The 19,849-nt window shown below is 41.5% G+C and overlaps 1 protein-coding gene across 1 annotated transcript in view; it reads right to left on the reverse strand.

Moving 5' to 3' along the window:
* Positions 1-15,828, reverse strand: part of VWF (von Willebrand factor) — a 155,074-nt gene extending 139,246 nt beyond the window's left edge. Inside the window, exons 1-2 of the mRNA XM_029204364.1 lie at positions 15,791-15,828; positions 5,768-5,888 (exon numbers count right to left, since the gene is read on the reverse strand). The gene's annotated coding sequence lies outside the window, so the exon portion shown is untranslated. The remainder of the gene's footprint in view (positions 1-5,767; positions 5,889-15,790) is intronic.
* Positions 15,829-19,849: the final 4,021 nt, after the last annotated feature.

A 19,849-nucleotide genomic window follows, 5' to 3' on the forward strand; every position in this document is an offset into this window, starting at 1 on the left:
ACACCACGAGATACCACTTCACACTTCATTAGGATGGATATAGTAAGAAGTGAAAAGTGCTGGAGAGATTGTGGAAAACTTGAATCCCTCACCTCGTACATTGTTGGTGAGAATGTGAAATGGTGCAGTTCTTGTGGAAAATAGTCTGGTGGTTCTTCAATAAGTTAAACATATAATACCATATTACCCAGCAATTCCATTCCTAGGTATATACTCAGGAAAATTAAAAACAGGTGTTTAGGGACTTCCCTAGTGGCACAGTGGTTAAGAAACCGCCTGCCAATGCAGGGGACGGGGGTTCAAGCCCTAGTCCAGGAAGATCCCACATGCCAAGGAGGAACTCAGCCCATGTGCCACAACTACCGAGCCTGCGCTCTAGAGTCCACGCTCCACAACAAAAGAAGCCAAGGCAAGGAGAAGCCTGCACACCACAACAAAGGGTAGCCCCCACTCGTTGCAACTAGAGAATGCCCGTGCACAGCAACGAAGACCCAACACAGAAAGAATAGAGAGAAAGAAAGAAAGAAAAGAAAGAAAGAAATCATAGACTAAAGAGCAGGAATTGAAAACAAAAGAATAAGACATCGCTAGAAAAGAAGAGGAAGACTTGAAAAAGAACTTTTAGACAACTATAATCCAATAAAAAAAATTTTTAAAAAGAACTTATAGAAGTGAAAATATATAGTAAATTAATTTTTAAAATTCCAGTACAAACACCAGACATCTTGGAAGAAAAATTTGCTGGAAGATGGAGTTTAGGAAATTATAAGGAGATGAAAAACGATAGAAGGAGAAGATCCAAAAAGAAGTACCGAGAATATGTCCTTCAATGTAGATTCCCATCCACGCTACATTAGCTTGAATGCCACCCCCTCCCCCAACCCCAAAGCAGGCCCTGAGAATTTTTGTGCAAATAATTTATTTGGGAAAGCAGGAAACACTGGCAGGCAAGTGGAGATATGATATGGGGAAGGGAGAACAGCCAATAAAAGGTGTTTATTAAGCCAGCTACCACATGGTCAGCTGAGCTTCATCCATGAGGAAAGTCTAGGAGAAAGGTTAAGACACATGCCACAGAATTATCCCACTCCTGGGTCAAGAAAGCAGAGGTATATCTAAAATACCCTACACTGGTCCTTAACTGTTGAGGGCTGCTCCTGGGCTCATTAACTCCTCAATACTCTGGGCCTTGAGCACAGAGGTTCAGACCCTGGCAGTCTAGAAGAAGCACATGAAGGTTAAGGTCAGGGGGATGTGTGAGGGGGTTAACTAGGTAGTTAAATTATCATTCAGAGATTGGGGAAAGTAGAAACATTTTTTCAGAGAACAAGCAGTGTGTTTATTATTAACAGTCCTTTCTGAAAGAACTACTCAAGAAGATACTTCAGGAAGAAGAAAATTAAACCCACAAAGAAAATGCCAGAGGAAAAGATAAAGAAAGAAATTGGTAAATATGGGGGTATAGAGGAGCAGGCAGTGATTTACACAAAACAATAACAATAATAAGGATAAACTGGAGAGTTAAAAAATAAGATGGAACCAAAATACCAGACAGCAATAGCACCTAGGATGGCAGGGGGAGGGGGTGATGAGAGTGGAAGTGTAGTAAGGTCCTTGTATTGCTCAGAAGAAAGAAAGAGGTGGTAACTGTAGACTTTGTGGTGGCTAGAATGCACAGTCAAATTTTAAGAGAGGATGCTAAAAGAATAGAATTGAATGTATGTTTTCCAAACCATTGAGGGGTGGAGGGTGGGGAGCTGGAAGCAAAGAAATCTAGACTCACCCAGGAGAAAACAAAGAAACAGCGTGACAAATAGTGTAAAATAAGATAGCAAAAATGCAAACAATGATAGTCAACAGTAAAAAGAAACAGATTATCAGGTTGGATGACACACATCTAGCAATGTTTAAGAGCTAGGCCTAAAACATAAAGACACAGTACTTCAAGGAAAAAAAAACAGAAAAGTCAAATGATAACCAAGAGACAGCTGATTGTACTATCAGACAAAACAGACCGTAAGAAAAAAAGTCATTATTACAGACAAAGGGGATACAAAGAAGATAAAAAGAGAAATGTACCAGGAAGCTATAATTATGTGCACTTCATAATATCAGCTCGAAATGTATAAAGAAAACAATTATTGCATTATAAGGCAAGGTGGAAAAAGCTTTGGGTAAAAATCAACAACGTCCACTTATGGAAAACAAGCACACAGAAACATCTCTGCAACCCACAGAAAGAAGGGCGTGTCCTTGACCTAATAGCGCAAACCTCACAGTTATGGCAAAAATATAAGCCACTTTCCCTTTAAAAATCAGAACAAGACAAAAATGCCCAACATCATCACTGCTAGTCAACATCGGATCAGATGTCCAGGTCAGTACAGAAAAAAAAAAGAAAAGAAAAGAAAAGGAAATATAAGGTATATGGCTTCAAAAAGAAACAGCAAGAGGGATTTCCCTGGTGGTCCAGTGGTTAAGACTCTGTGTTTCCAATGCAAAGGGCACAGGTTTGATCCCTGGTCAGGGAACTAAGATCCTGCATTCCGTGTGGTGCAGCAAAAGAAAAGAAAAAAGTGCAAGATAGTTATTATTTAGAGATATGACTGTCTACGTAGAAAAAATTCCAGAGAATTCTACATAAGAGAATTTTATTAGAGTTCAGCAGTTTGCTAAAATAAGATTAACCTTTAAAATCTATTATGTTCCTATATAATTACAAAATGTAATATTTAAAGTGACACTATTAGTAAAACAACAAAGTGACCCTATTAGTAAAACAACAAAAAATAAATACAATAAGAATATAATAAAAATAAATTATTCTTAAGAATAAATAAATAATTCTTAAGAATACATACAATAAAATCTGCACACAACCATTATGCAGAAAATCATAAATTTTATTGCAAGACATAACAGAAGACCCAACAGGGAGATACACTGTGTTCATACTTACTGGAATCACAGGATTGTAAAGATACCAATTATCTCCAAATTAGTGTATAAATTAAATGCAATTCCAATCAAAATGTAACAGGGTTTTTCATGAAATTAGACAAGCTGATAAAAAATCCTTGTGGAAAGCAAAAGATTAAGAATAGTTCAGACAGTTTCAAATTTTAAATCATCAATAAAAATGGACAATGGCTATTATCAAAAAGATAAGTTTTTATTATCAAAAAGGTAAAAAATAATAAATGTTGGTGAGGATGTGGAGAAATGAGAACAGTTGTGCACTGTTGGTGGGAATATAAACTGGGAGAGCCACTATGGAAAACAATATGGAGATTCCTCAAAAAAATTTAAATAGAACTACCATATGATCTAGTAATCCCACTTCCCTGTATATATCTGAAAGAAATTAAATCACTATTTCAAAGAAATGTCTGCACCCTCATGTACATTACAGCATCATTCACAGTAGCCAAGATAGGGAAACAACTGATATATCCATTGATAGAGGAATGGATATAGAAAATGTGGTATATATACAATGGAATATTATTATTCAGCCGTAAAGAGATGGAAATCTTGCCATTTGCAACAATGTGGATGAAACTTGAGGGCATTATGCTAAGTGAAATAAGCCAGAGAAATACAAATACATGATCTCACTTATATGTGAAATCTAAAACAAAAACTCACTTATACGTGAATGATCTCACTTATACGTGAAATCTAAAACAAAAACTCACTTATACGTGAATGATCTCACTTATACGTGAATGATCTCACTTATACGTGAAATCTTAAAAAACGAACAATAACAAAACAAGAAACCAAGGTCATAGAAACAGAGAACAGATTGGTGGTTGTCAGAGGCAGGGGCTAAGGGGTGGGCAAAATGGGTGAAGGGGGTCAAAAATACAAACTTCCAGTTATAAAATAGGTAAGTCATGGGATGTATTATACAGCATGGCGATTACAGTTAATAATATGGTATTCAGTATTGGAAAGCTGCTGAGAGAGTGGATCTTAAAAGTTCTCATCACAAGAAAAAAAGTTGTTACTGTAACTATGTGTGGTGATAGATGTTAACGTGTTACTTAGACTAATTGAGGTGATCATTTCACAATATTTACAAATATCAAATCATTATATGTATACCTGAAACCAATATAATGTTACATGTCTGTTATACCTTTTTTTTTTTTTTTTTTTGGGGGGGGGGGGCTGTGCCATGCAGCTTGTGGGATCTTAGTTTGTCCACCAGGGATTGAACCCAGGCCACGGCAGTAAGAGTGCTGAGTCCTAACCACTGGACGGACAAGGAATTTCCTTTCTTTTTATTTTTTTAAATTATATCTTAATTTTTTTAAAAAAAATTAAGGTATGGACAAACTACCCAGTAACAATAGATAAGTGACATAGAAAGGCAACTCACAGAAAAGAAAAAAAACCATTTGGCTAGTAAACATATGAAAAATCATTCAACCCCACTGGTCACTAGGGAAATCCAAAATAAAACCACATAGCTATCTTCCCATCACATTGGCCAGGATGTGGGGCTATTGGAACTATTTGCTGTTGTTAGGACAAGTGGTATATCACTTTGGAGGAAAATCTGGAAATAGCTAAGAGATTTAAAGATGCTCTTCCCATGGCCCAGTACATGCACTCCTGGGCATATCACTTGGCGAAACTTTCACCTACGTGCACAAAGCAACTTGCACAGAATGTTCACTGCAGCAGTGAATGTAGTTCACAAGCATGTAAACAACTAAATATACTTCAACAGTATAAATAAATAAATGGTTGATACATTCATCCTATGAAATACCAAACAGCAGTCAAAAATAATCAAGGCTACATCTACCAACATGGATAAATCCCCAAAATAATGTTGAGCAGAAAATAAAAGCAAGTGTCAGAGACTCTCTACAGCACAATAGTATTTATGTAAAGCTAAATAAAGACCATGTAAAATAAAATAGTATATTACTGTTTATAAATATGTTTAATTGCAGGAAAAGTCAACATGTACGGTGGATAACCACTAAATTCAGGGTAGTGGTCACCTTTAGGGAGGAAGAGAGAAGACGGGATCCAGAGAGTGGTACATGAGGGGCTATATCTCTCTGTATATGTTTTATTTACTTAATAATTCCAAAAATATGAGACAAATATGGAAACACATTAAGAAGGCTGGAACATGCCAAAACATGGAAACAACCTAAATGTCCATCAACAGATGAATGAATAAAGATGTGGTACATATATACAATGGAATACTACTCAGCCATAAAAAAGAATGAAATAATGCCATTTGCAGCAACATGGGTGCAAACAGAGATTATCATACTAAGTGAAGTAAGTCAGAAAGAGACAAATGCCGTATGATATCACTTATATGTAGAATCTAAAATATGACACAAATGAACCTATCTATGAAACTGAAACAGAATCAGGGACATAGAGAAAAGACTGGTGGTTGCCAAGGGGGAGGGGGGTGGGAGAGGGTTGCATAGGGAGTTTGGGATTAGCAGACGCAAACGGGTATATAGGATGGATAAACAACAAGGTCCTACTGTATAGCACAGGGAACTATATTCAATATCCTGTGATAAACCATAATGGAAAAGAATATGAAAAAGAATATATATATGTATAACTGAGTCACTTTGCTATACAGCAGTAATTAACACAACATTGTAATGCAACTACACTTCAATAAAAAAATAAATTTTTATAAACAGATGGCTGGAACATGGACATCTTTATATTATCCTCTCTAGTTTTCTGGACAGTTGAAATTTTCACTTACAAGATAAAGCCCTGAGGCCAGTGACCTTGGCGTGTTGGCTTTGTTCTCACAAATAGCAGAGGGACCAGCATCCTTGCACACCCATCTTCACATACACGGCCTATTGCCTTAAAACAAACTCCTAGATGTGAAAAAAAATCACTGGGTTAAAAGTCACAAAAATTGTTAAGACTTATATACATCCTGCCAAGAACTATATCCATTTACCCTTCCATGGCATTTTATTAGCTATGGACTGAATGTTTATGTCCCCCAAAATTCATATTTTGAAGTCTTAACCCCCAACGTGATGGCATAAGGAGATGAGGCCTTTTGGAGGTATTTAGGGCTAGATGAGGTTGTAAGTGTGGGGCCCTCATGGAGGGATTAGTGCCCTTATAAGAACAGAAGTGACACTAGCGTTTTCTCTCTCTACCGTATGAGGACACAGGGAGAACACAGCCGTATGCAAGCCAGGGCCCTCACCAAGAACCAAATCTGCAAGCACCTTGTTCTTGGACTTCCAGCCTCCAGAACTGTGAGAAATAAGTGTCTGTTGTTTAAGCCATCCACTCTATGGTATTTTGTTACAGCAGCCTGAGCTGACTAAGACAGTTATTTTTTTATTATTTAGTAATTTAACTGGCAAAAACTGGTATGAGATTATTTTTTAATATTCATCCCTTTAAATATTGGGGGGATGTTTTCTAATATTGTCCATTTGTATTTCTTCTTTTGTGAATTTCTGGCTAGTTTATTTATTTATTTGGCTGCGTTGGGTCTTCGTTGCTGCCCGCGGGCTTTCTCTAGTTACCACGAGCGGGGGCTACTCTTCGTTGCAGAGCACAGGCTTCTCATTGCGGTGGCTTCTCTTGTCGTGGAGCACAGGCTCTAGGCGTGTGGGCTTCAGTAGTTGTGGTACACAGGCTCAGTAGTTGTGGCTCGAGGGCTCTAGAGCACAGGCTTAGCTGCTCCGTGGCATGTGGGATCTTCCCGGACCAGGGCTCGAACCTGTGTCCCCTGCATTGTCAGATGAATTCTTAACCAATGCACCACCAAGGAAATCCCCTGGCTAGTGTCTTTAGCTCATTTTCAATGGAGATGTTTATATTTACCTATTGATTTGTAAAAGCTCCTTAGAGATTAGGAATAATATTTTTGTTTCCTCACGTTAATATGTGAATGTTTTTCTCAGTTCTTCATTTACCTTTAATTTTTACTTATGGTGGGTTTTTTTATGTTACAGGGGTTTGGGGGATTGTTTGATGCTCTGGGGGCGAGGAGTGTTAGGTATCATGGGTACAAAGTAAAAGTACAAACACAAAATGTTTGAGAGGAAACAGTGAAAAATCAAATCTCCCCTCCTCCCTAGTGGGTGACCAAGTGTCCCAGTCTGCCCTGAACTGAGGGACTTTTGGGGACATGGGATTTTCATTACTAAAACTGGGACAGTTCTCAGCAAACTGGGACAGTTGGTCATCCTACCAGCCTCCTAGTTCCCTTCTCAGAGGCGATACCGTCTCCAGTTTCTTGGGTAGCCTTCCAAAAACACTACAAAAGTTTTAAACATTCATCTTCAAATCCGTTGTGGAGAATGTGAATCTTAGCCCACAAACTTGCATTTGCAAAAGACATGTCAAATCCTTTTAATTTCTTTAAATCAAATTAAATCTAACCTTCTTTACAGTCAGGGTGACACGAGAATCCAGGGGGGTTATGGAGGGCTCAGAAAACGCTGATCTCAAATCTTTAGTGCACCCCTCTCTCTGCTTCCCCCTTCCCAAGCCCACATGACTTCTTTTATTTATTTATTTTTTAGGATTTTTTTGACGTGGACCATCTTTAAAGTCTTTATTGAATTCGTTTGAGCTACTTGAAATACTGCTTCCGTTTTTATATTTTGGTTTTTTGGCCACAAGGCACGTGGGATCTTAGCTCCCCGACCAAGGATCAAACCCACACCCCCTGCATTGGAAGGCGAAGTCTTAACCACTGGACCGCCAGGGAAGTCCTCCCACAGGACTTCTTTAAAGTTCAGCAGCCCAGCAACTTCCAGGGCCTGTTGGCATGACCTCTGGGTCTGGCAGCCAATGGCCTCCGGAGACCCCACCACCTCTCTTTCTGTGGACCTTCCTCCTTCTCCGGCCTCATGACCAGTCTTAACTTCCTCCTGGGCCCCCATGGGCACCGGCACCCGACCCCACCATGCACGCCACTCATCGCCCACTGGCCTCGCTCCCCAGACACCTCCTGTGCTCACTCACGCAGTTTCACCGTCCAAAAGGCACTCCCGCTCCGCCCATTCCTTCTCTCTGCTAATTGTCCTTCCCTTGGCCTTTGGTGCCAGGCACTCTGCTACATGCTTCACATGCATTCTTACACTCAATCCTCCTGTAGAGTTTCCTGGGGATGCCGTAACAAACTATCACCAACTGGGTGGCTTAATACATCAGAAATGTATTCTCTCAAAGCTCTGTAGCAGTCCGAAATCAAGATGGCGACAGGGCCAAGCTACTCCAATGGCTCTAAGAGAGAGAGAGAGAGCTTCCTGCCTCTTCCAGCTTCTGTGGGCTCCAGATTCCCTTGGCCGTGGCTGCATCGCTCCAATCTCTGCCTCCGTATTCACACTGTCTCCCCTTCTCCCTCTGTGTCTCCCCTCTGTATTTCTTAAAAAGACACTTGTCATGAGAGCCCATCTATGTAATCTAAGGTGCTCTCATCTTGATATCCTTAAGTATATCTGCAAAGACCCTTTTTCCAAATAAGATCACATTCACAGGTCCCGGGGGTGAGAATGTGGACATATCTTTTGGGGAGGGGCACCATTCAACCCACTACACCTCCTAACAACCATTCACCCCAGAGATAAGGATGCTGAGGCTCAGACAGTCTAAGTAACTTGCAAAAGATCACCGTGTTACGAAAAGACAGCCGGCTCTGAACCCACGTCTGTCTGATGCAAAGTTCATGTTTTTTCTACTACACGTATACTATTCCAGGAGGCTTTTCTCCTTTCCTGCTCCCCTCATCCCCACTTCCCTGTCTAGAAACCACTCTCCTATCTTTGAACCACCCTGGATGTCTCTAGGGAAACTCATCTTGCCTTGTATTTTCCTCTTTAAATCTTATCTCCTCTACTCTTTGCTCTCCTAGAAGACAGACCACGCCTTACCCATCTCTGTAATTTCCCAAGTACGCTGGTCTGAGCATGGCACATAGTAAGTGTTCCGGAAATGCCTGATGAACTCCCTGTGTTGCTTCATTAGCATAAAATATTAAAAAGCAGATCCAGGGCTGATATCGCAAGGAAAGAATTGCTCAGAATCTGAGGAAGTTGTTAGCTGCTCTCCAATTTGTCAACACAGAGGTTTAAGAAAAGCACTCACCAGAGGTTCAGGGGGAAATTGCAAAGGGAAAGTCATGGGTTTGCTCTGCTAGGGGACAGTGACATCAGACAGTGACATCAGACCAGGGTCGTGCACCCATGTGTCATTCTGCAGCCGTAACTGGTATGACTCTCCAGGTATGGCTCTCCATATATTTCTAAATGACACTGGAATTTTTATTTTGTCAGAGTGTAACACTCTTGACTGGAATATTAAGACTATTTTCCTTCAATACAGGGGAACATAGATAAATAGAGCTGGGATTCCTGACCGGCTAAGAAGGGAGCCTGTGTAAACCACCAGCTGCAGCGGTGGGTGTGCTGGTGCTGTGAGCAGAGGGCACAGGGCTGCAGGGTATCAGCTCTCCAATGCCGGACTCCACGTAGCACGCCTAGACTCCTGCTGTCACCACAAGAGCCACTGTCTTCAGGAAATTCCCAAGTCAGAGGCCAAGCCGTCGACAGCTTAAGCCCAGTGGTTTCAGTAGATATTTTATATATTAAACGCAATTGAAACCGCCCAGGGTACCTTTTCTGAGTTACTCTTTCCACTGAGGTTGTTGGTTTTCCTGGAATTCTGTAAACTTCTTTGTATATAAAAGCATGCTATTTGAGGGACTTCCCTGGCAGTCCAGGGGTTAAGACTCTGCACTTCCACTGCAGGGGGCATGGGTTCTATCCCTGGTCAGGGAACAAAGATCCTGCATGCCACACGCAATCTATAAAAAAAAAAATTTTTTTTTTAATAAAAGCGTGCTATTTGAAATGAAAGCTATAGACTGTGGCCCACAGCAGCCTTGAGCTACCCGAGTGTTTGGGTTACATTTACGTAAGTCTGGGGCAAAATTGCACTGACCTGATGGATGCGTCACCGGCCCAGAGCACGCCTCCTCTGCCCTGACCTGTGGCTACCTCTCCCTCCTCTGCCCTCTTACTACTCACTTGGCAAAAGGACCAACATGATACCTGTCGGCAATGTTCGTGTTTTCCTATAACATGTGATGTGCCTTATCTCCCTAATCAGACCACCAGTTCCATGAGAACAGGAATGGAATTTTGAAAACAGCCTGCCTTCCCAGACGACACCCGCCTCCAGACACAGGACCCTTGGCAAAAGTGACCCTTCAAATCCCTGAGCCCCAGCCCCAGCTCGGGATGCCTGAGCGCACTCCTCTCTAGCGGGGGCACCGCCCCACAGCAGAGCAGCCCTGCAGCCTCACACCATGGAGATGAAGCCCCACACCCAGACATTGCTCTGTAGCAACTTCTTAAATACAAATAAAGGGGGCGTGCTAAGAGCTTCGAACAGTGCGAGGGGGTCAAGGGACAGAGCCCTCACATTCATCCAGGATGATGGCTGCGGAAGGCTTCAGGGAGGGACAGGGTTGACTTGGCCTGGGTAGGGTGGGTAGAATGATTGTTTTAATAGTTTTAATTGCTTTTTTATTATTCTAAAAGTAACATGTGGTCATGGTAGGGGAGAAAAAGTATGGACAAATAAAAATAAGAAAATAAAAATCACCCATAATCCCACTACCCAGAAATAACCACCATCAACAGTTTAGAATGCTGCTGTCCTGTCTTTTTCAATGTATATGTAATATAATTTTTAAATAAAATCTTCCTATACAGGGGTTTTGTAATCTGCTTTTGAATATATCGTGTTTTTCAACGCATTAATACTTAAGGGTGTTTGGATTTTGTTCACTGCGTATTTCACTTCTTGTTATTCCACAATTTAACCAGCTCCATATCGTTGGATGTTTATTTAGGTTGGTTCTACTTTTTTCTTTTTGTTAACAATGCTGCATTCAATATCTTGTAATAACCAATAATGGAAAAGAATCTGAAAAAGAATATATACATACATATATATATATATATATATATATATATATATATATATGAATCACTTTGCTGTACACCTGAAACTAACACAACATTGTAAATCAACTATACTTCAATAAAAAATTTTTTTAAAAAAACAATGCAAAATAAATAAAGTAAAATAAAAAACAATGCTGCAATGAATATCTTTGAAACTGTATCTATGCACAACCCTCAAGATTACTTCCATAGTATGAAATTCCTATACATGGAAATGGAATTTCTGGGTCAACGGTCATCCACATTTTAAGGCCTTTGATGATGAGGCCAAATAGGATTGTGACAGGTGAAAATGAGGGCAAAGGGCATTTCAGATGCAAAGAAAGAAGTAAAAGCATAGAAGCAGGAAAGCTCTGGGCATGTTAGAATAAATAAATGCCGTAAAAGGCTGGTAGCTAATGCATGTAAAGGAAACTAGTGAGAGATCAGACAAGAAAAAGTGGTAAGACAGCTCGTCAAGGACCCGGAGTCAGGGTTAAGGGTCTGTGTTTATCCAGTACACTCTGGGCCAAACACTCTGGCTGCAGTGGAAAGGGATTGTAGAGGGGCTGGATGGACACGGGAGACCAGTCAGGGGGCTAGTGGACTCTTACAGAAGAGGCACAGTGAGGGCCTGAAGAGGGCCATGGGCTTGAGAAGAGAAGAATGGGTACAGTCAACCAGGTGATTGCCCTAAGACATCTTCCCCCTAGTCCCCCAAACCTGTGAATGTCACCTTACAGGGCAAAAGGGACTTTGCAGATGTGGTTCAGTTAAAGATATTGAGATGGGGGATTATCCTAGATTGTCCCAGGAAGCCCAGTCTAATCACGAGGGTCCTTACATGAGAGGCAGGAGGGTCAGGGTCAGGGAAGGTGGTCGCAGAAGCAGAGGTTGGAGTTGTGAGGGGCCACGAGCCAAGGAGTGAGGGCAGCCCGGAGAAGCCAGAAAAGGCGAGGGACACAATCTCCCCTGGAACCTGCACAAGGAACACAGCTCTGCCCATACCTTGACTTTGACCCATTTCAGACTTCTGACCAAGACTGTAAGATAACAACCTTCTGTTGTCTTAAACCATTAAGTTGGTGGCAACTTATTACAGCAGCGATAGGAAACTGACACCGGCTGAGTGCCCTGATCTCTTGGGGGGTGATTCCAGGCAGCTTTGCTAAATTGGTGTTGAGAGAACAGTAAGTACCATGAGCTCAACGAAGAGGGATCCCTGAGGGCCAGGGTGTAAGAGCCTGAAGAACTGGGCTGGGAAGATGAACAGATGCAACCAGAGAAGAAGCTCACGTGTGAAGTTGCGACTGTCAGAGGCACTTGGGGCAGGGCTACCCAGAGGCAGGGGGATGGATGAGTTGACCTCTGTCTGCCTGGGGAGTAAGTTCTCCAGGGTGGAGCTGGCACAAATGCAAAAGAACTTCAAGGGGGGAGAGATTTCCTAGCAGGGCTCATCTTTGCCTTCTCATATTTTTGTAGCATCTCTTCTCCTATGTCAACTCCACAGGAAAGAGAACTATCTTGTCAGTTTATGCCAAATAAACAAACACACCAGATTTCTCAAGCCAGGCTCCCAGGTCCCAGCATATACAGCCAGCACCTCAGCTAAAGGGAAGCCGTCCTCCTCCACTTCCTCTCCTCCAGGGACATCTGTGGGAGAAATAGTATGCTCACTTCCTGCCTTCAGGATGACCATCAAAGTAATGAAATGCCTACTATCAAAAGGATGCACAACTGCAGACTTATCTTCTCATGTTCTCCGTAACTATGACACATGTTCTCCGTAACTATGACACCACACTATTATTGCCACAGAGTTAAAGAGGGCTCAGACCGCTACATCTTGTGGAGTTTCTGGTCTTAGCAGCCCAGTAGGGTTCCTGAACCACTATCCCAGGAGCTGGGGTTCTAATTTTACAGACAGAAAGTTACAGATTCTGAATTTGTCTGCCTCTTATAAAATAGCTTCAAAATACATAAATACAAAATACATAAATCGATAAATCAACTTTAAAGTCTTTCTCAATTACCCATAAGTCAAGCAGATAAACTTGGTAAAATAAAGATTTTTTTAAACAACTGTTAAACCCAGTAATTGTACCCTTGGGTATTTATGCCAGAGAAATAGAAACTTAGGTTCACACAAACTCTTATACATGAATGTTCATAGCGGCTTTATTCATAATACTGTAGTTAAAAACTGGAAACAACCCAGATGTCCTTCATTGGGTTAACAGCTAAACAAACTGGTCAAGCCATACATGAAATACTACTCAGCAATAAGAAAGAATAAACTGGGACTTCCCTAGCGGTCCAGTGGTTAAGAATCTGCCTTCCAATGCAGGGGATGTGGGTTCGATCCCCGGTCGGGGAACTAAGATCCCACATGCCGCGGGGCAACTAAGCCCGCGCGTGCTCTAGAGCCCACATGCCACAACTATAGAGAAGCCCAAATGCAGCATCGAAGAGCCCGCGTGCCGCAACTAAGTCCCAGTGCAGCCAAATAAATAAATAAATAAAGTAAAAAAAAAAGAAAGAATAAACTATTGATATATACACAACAACATGTGCAGTTCTCCAGAGAATTACCTGAGTGAAAGAAGCCAACTTCAGAAGGTTAAGTACTGTACGATTCCATTTATATAACACTCTTGAAATGACAAGCTTTTAGAAATGGAGAACAGATTAGAGGTTGCCAAAGGTTAGGGGTAGGAGAGAAGGGCGAGGCGGGAGGAGGAACAAGAGAGATACTTGTGGTGATAAAAGGGCAAAAGGAGGGACCTTTGTTGTGATGGCCATATCTTGACATGGTGGTGAATACACAAACCTACACATGTGATAAAATTGTAGAGAACTAAATACACACACACACACACACACACACATACACACACAAATGAGTACAAGTAAAGCTGGTGAAGCCTGAATAAAAATGGGTGGATTGTATCAACATTGATTTCTCGTGGTGATATTATATTATAGTTTTGCAAGATGTTACCATTAAGGGAAACCGTAAAGGATACAATGAATTTCTCTGTGCTATTCCTTACCATTGCATGGGAGTCTACAGTTTTCAAAATAAAAATTTTAACTAAAAATTGTTTTTTAAAAAAATAAATAAACTTGACCTAATGTATCTGCTTAGAGCTCTGCACCCAATAATGAGAGAATCCATATTATTCTCAGGTGTACATAAGGAACCAACCCAGCTCAGTTTGCTCAGGACTTTCCTGATTTTAGGACTGAAAGTCTTTTATCCCAGGAAACCCCTCAGCCCCCCCAAAGAATTTAGATGTTTAGTCACCCTAACATTTACAGAAATTATGCGCAATTCTCGGCCCATTTCAAAGAACAGGTCAAATACACACCATATTCTCTGACTATAATACAACTAAATTAAAACGTAGCTTAAAAGGTTTTTTAAATCCTTATACACTTGGACATTTTAAAACATACTTCCAGAAAACAGTATGGAGCTTTCTCAAAAAACTAAAAATAGACTACCATATGACCCAGCATTTCCACTCCTGGGTATATATCCCCAAAATACAAACACACTAGTAGGAAAAGATACATGCACCCCAATGTTCCTAGCAGCATCATGTACAACTGCCAAGACATAGAAGCAACCTAAGTACCCCTCAACAGATGAACGGATAAAGAGGATGTGGTATATATACAATGGAATATTACTCAGCCATAAAACAGGACAAAATTTTGCCATTTGCAGCAACATGGATGGACTTGGAGGGCATTATGCTAAGTGAACTAAGAGACAGAGAAAGACAAACACTGTGTGATATCACTTATATGTGGAATATAAAAAATATAACAAACTAGTGAATATAACCAAAAAGAAGCAGACTCACAGATATAGAGAACAAACTAGTGTTTACCAGTGGGGAGGGGAGAGGGGCAATATAGGCGTGGGAGAGTGGGAGACACAAACTACCGGGTGTAAGGCTACAAGGATACATTGTACAACACGGGGAATATAATCAATATTTTGTAATAACCGTAAATGGCGTGTAACCTTTAAAAATTGTATTAAAATTTTTTTAATTTTTTAAATAAATAAAACTATTCCAGATAACTCACAGGTCAAAAAATAAATCGGAAGAGAAATTCTAAAATACTTAAAACCACACAATATGAAGATACACCATATAAACCAATATTCAAAATGTGTGATGATGTAGTGAAATGTGTTCTTTCCTGCTCTCAGTTCTTAAAGCTGGTGGGAGTATTTAAATAGCACCTCTTTAAAGGGCTTATATTCTCCATCCAGTAAATTCCATCTCTAGGAACTAGCTTAAGGAAATTACCTGCAATGAGAACGGCCATCTGCCTCCAAGATAATCACTGCAGCATTGTTTCTGATTGCCAAAATGAAAGTGCAAGCATCCTAGACGTCCCAGTTTAGGAGATTAGTCAAATAATTTTGGCATACACATGGGATGGATTATCACGTAGCCAGCAGAAACAATGTTGAGGCACAGTTACAAACGACATGGGGAAATACTTGCGGTATAATCTTAAGTGAAAAGAGATGATCTCAACTATGCAAAATAGATGTAGAAGAAAACACTGGGGAGAATGGCGCTAACATATTTACACTGTTATCTCTAGATGGCACGAGGTTGTCGCTTTCTTATCTAAACTTCTCAGGAGTTTCCACTTTTTTTGGCAATGCGCTTACAATGTCTTTAAGGGGGTGTTTACTTTTTTAATGTTAGGAAAAGGAGGGGAGGGGAGAATAAACACAGGAGGTTACTGAGAATTCAGCTTACAGGTGAAGTTGCAGATCTGAGGAGGAAGAACAAACCGTGAATTCTTAGGAAAAGGATAGGCTCTTTCTTGACCCAATCAGATTCTTGCTTCCCTGGGGGGTAAAAATGGAAAGAAAAATGCTAAAAGAGCACAGTTAAAATAAAAAAAAAAGTTGGATTTACTTTTTAATACCTCTTTACAATGAACCAAACTATCTATCTGTAATAGCCCCAAGCTGGAAACTACCCAAATGTCCATCCACAGTCGAATGCATAAATACACTGTGGTCTGTTCACACGATGGGTTGTCACATAGCAATGAGAATGATCTACAGTCACACACAACAGAATGGATGAACCTCACAAATACAGTGTTGAGTGAAAGAAGCTCGATTCAGGAAAGTACTTACTGGATATTCCATTTGCGTAGAATACCAGAAAATGGCAGATCCACGCCGTTAGAAGTCAGAAGAGTGTTCCCTTGGTGGTGGGGGGGGGCGGGGGGGGGCTGCCTAGAAGGGAGCGTGAGAGGAACTTCCAGGTTTCTGGTGATGCTCTAATTCTAACCTGGCTGCTGGTGATGAGGGGGGTGTTTCGTCTGTGAATAAGTTTTGAACTGGGTGCCTATAATCTGTATACTTTCTCTATGAATATTATACTTTCTCTATGAATATTATATCAATATAAAGTATTCAAAATGAAAAAAAAAAACAATAATAGTGCTTGGAAGCATGCTTGGAATTTATCTTCCCTTAATTGCATAAAGTTTCCTAAAAAGCTACTGGGCTTCCTAGAATTTTTATTAATAATTCAAATCTCCCAAGCAGTGCTCCAGACAGAGTAGAATCTGCTAATTTTGTGCCCCTTGTTCTGAAGCCCACTTCCTGTTCCAACTAGCTGTTCTCCGGACCAGAGCTGTCTGCCTCTCCTGATGCACACAGAGGCACCTCCACCTACCACTAATAATTAGTTGCCATAATTTGATGTATGCAACATATATGGACATCAACGTGACACCACACGATGGGGCACAGCGTGGCTTAAAGGGAGGGGAAGAAAAGGTGCAAACACAGAGCTTGTTCAGAGAAGACACTCTGTGATCCTCATCCTGACGATCCTAACCCAGGCAACTAAATCCAGAATCCCCGCTGCCTACACTCCTGAAACCACTCTGCAATCCTAACATTTATCTGGTATCTGGGCTGGATCTGGGGATACAAAGATGAGCAAGACTGCATCACCCTCTGCCCTCAGGGAGCTTACGGTCTAGTGACAAGAATGACATAAATCTAAACAATGGTGATGAGACCTATGTCTATAAGACAGTGATGCTGTGGATGTACACCTGTAACAGAGGATTCCAACCGAAACTGATGGGGCTGGGGGGGCCAATGGGCTGAGTTCTAGGATGAATAGGACTAAAATCAAACCAAAGATGGGAGGAGCACTTCAGGTCATGGAAGCAGCATGTGCAAAGGCCCAGGGGCAGGAGGAAGCTACCTATGAAGAACCCAAAAGATGGTTTGCCTGGCTGGAACACAGAACACAGGGGAGGCGTGGTAGGTGATAAGGCTGGAGAGGTAAGAAGGCGCCAGATGTGATGTGAATCCTTTCTGTTTTCAGGGCACTTTCACAGACATGCCCTCCTCAGGCACCGCCATGCGTTGGCAAGAGCCGGCGGGACCGTTCCCGATCTGCAGATGAAAAAGTGGATGCTCAGGAAAGGGACTTGCCAGAGGCCACAGAGACGAAGTGGGAAAGCCCAAATTCACCCCTTGCTCTCAACTCCCGCTCTCTGCCCTGCACCACCATTGCACCCCCTGTATTGCAGTCCAAGCTGAGCCTGCTTAGGGCCCCACCCTCAAATCCCAAAGCGGAGACTCCGGGTCTCGCAGCTGGAAGGGCACCTTCTAGCCTTTCAGGAAAGGGCTGAAGGGTCCCAGAATCTCTGACTGAGCTCTCCCTGGTTTACTGTGAAACACGGGCTGGAATCCTTTGAGCTCAGACTTCATTGGCGGGAAAAGGCTTTGGGATGATACGGTTTGGTTGGATCAAGCAACCCTGCTTTGAATTCAGTTAGTCCACATTTCCAGACGTCTGCTTTGAAACACAGAAAATGCCTCTCGTGAGCCAGCCACATCCTCTCATAGGAAGCTTTTACCCACTCATTCGGGAACCGCAGGAACTTTCCCCTTATCTTTATGCCTTCCTGAAACACAACCATTCTCTGTGTGAAATGGCCTCTCCATGCTATAAAACGTTTGTTGATTTAGGAAGAAGCACGTATCTCTTGCTTCTTCCACAAATGTTCAAGGACAAATCCTTATGTCCTCCTAAACATTCAACCTCTCTCTTTCTGTGAGACTGAATTTACCTGCTATAATTTGCATGAAAAATTTAATGTATCCTAAACCGTGGGCCTTGAGCAAGCTGCCACCACCCCTCCCTCAAGTCATTTTCTGACGATGGAGCCTCTTGCAGGAAGAGAAAGCCTCGGACATTTAGGATCCTGCCCTTGCAACAAGCAAACAGTAGAATATAATCATGCCCTTGATTGGAATTAATAGCTGCATATACTTAATCACAGAATCTCGGAAATGGAAGAAGTCCCAGAGTCCTGGAGGTCAGAGTCTCCACTTACTTCACCCTCCACCTCGAGAAAGTTACAAAATTCCTCTGGCCCTCGCTTTCCCCCCAAAGAGTCAGATGTGTGTGGGGGGAGGTTTAACTACTGTCTCCGTTTTTAAGTTTTGAGCCAATATTAAAAGCTCAGGATCTCTTACATTAAAATGTGGGTTTCCGGTTCACTTAGAAGACCCGGCAGGAAGACTGGATCACACTCTCGTGAGGTAACAGTCGGCAGGAGATGAGGGGCTCCCCTCGTTGGATGGGTATGTTCTCTAAAATTCTAAAGTCCCTTCCACCTGCTCTTCTGTCTCCAACAATGAGGTCCATCATCAGTTGTCATTTATCATTCCACTTGCCTTATCTTTTTTTTTGCGGTACGCGGGCCTCTCACTGCTGTGGCCTCTCCCATTGCGGAGCACAGGCTCTGGACGCGCAGGCTCAGCGGCCACGGCTCACGGGCCCAGCCGCTCCGCGGCATGTGGGATCTTCCCGGACTGGGACACGAACCCGTGTCCGCTGCATCGGCAGGCGGACTCTCAACCACTGCGCCACCAGGGAAGCCTCGCCTTAATCATTTTTTTTTAGAGCACAGAAACATTTCTTTGTAGCCACTTCTCTATCAAACGTGGAAAAAAATCAGACACTCCAAGAGAGCTGAGTTTCAAGAAAAACAAGAGGCCATATTTCTTTGTAGAAACTGAAAAATATTCCTCTGCATTTGGTTAGCTTCTCTCTGTGGTTCTGGCTACAATGCATGTAAAATTTGGAATATTTTCAGTTTAATATGAAAGTTGCGTTTGTTCACATGTTTAGGAGAAAGCTTTCTTACAACTGAAGAAAAATTCTTTAAAGATCTTTTGAAAAGCTGAAAATGGTTTATAACTGACATTCTTTCATGCAAATAGTGGCCAGTTTAATGACTTCAATAATTGATATTCTTTCCACTTAAGTTATCTAGAGAAGCTGCAAGTCTAGATCAAGAAGCAATGAAAATATTTCTCTAATCCTACCCAAGTGTATAAATATAAATATATATGAAGTCTACATACTAGATCATACGTTTAGTTTTAATGAAACTAGTCACGATTAGAAATAAATGCCTCAGGGACCTATTTCTCAAAGTAGGAATCATAAATCTCAGGATTTGGGTCTATAAAGAGTTCACTTACTATGGTGCTGATGAGGGGATACTGGCCGAAATTTAATCACGTGAAGGACTATGAGAGAGGCTGGGAAAAAATAATCTTTAGCTATGTGTCCAGCTAAAAATTGGAGTTCTGTTGCTAAAGAAAGAGGGTCAGAATAACTATTAGAGAATCAGCAACAGATTCTGCCACAAAGAAAATTATCCCTGATTGAGACTATAAATCTAATGTAACCTTGATGCCCAAACCAGACGTGAACAATATGAGAAAAAAAAAAAAAAAATCCCTGGCCAGACTTACTCATGAA

Source organism: Monodon monoceros, unplaced genomic scaffold (genome assembly GCF_005190385.1).
Source record: "Monodon monoceros isolate NGI ecotype Baffin Bay Population unplaced genomic scaffold, NGI_Narwhal_1 Super_Scaffold_6, whole genome shotgun sequence".
Taxonomy (NCBI): domain Eukaryota; kingdom Metazoa; phylum Chordata; class Mammalia; order Artiodactyla; family Monodontidae; genus Monodon; species Monodon monoceros.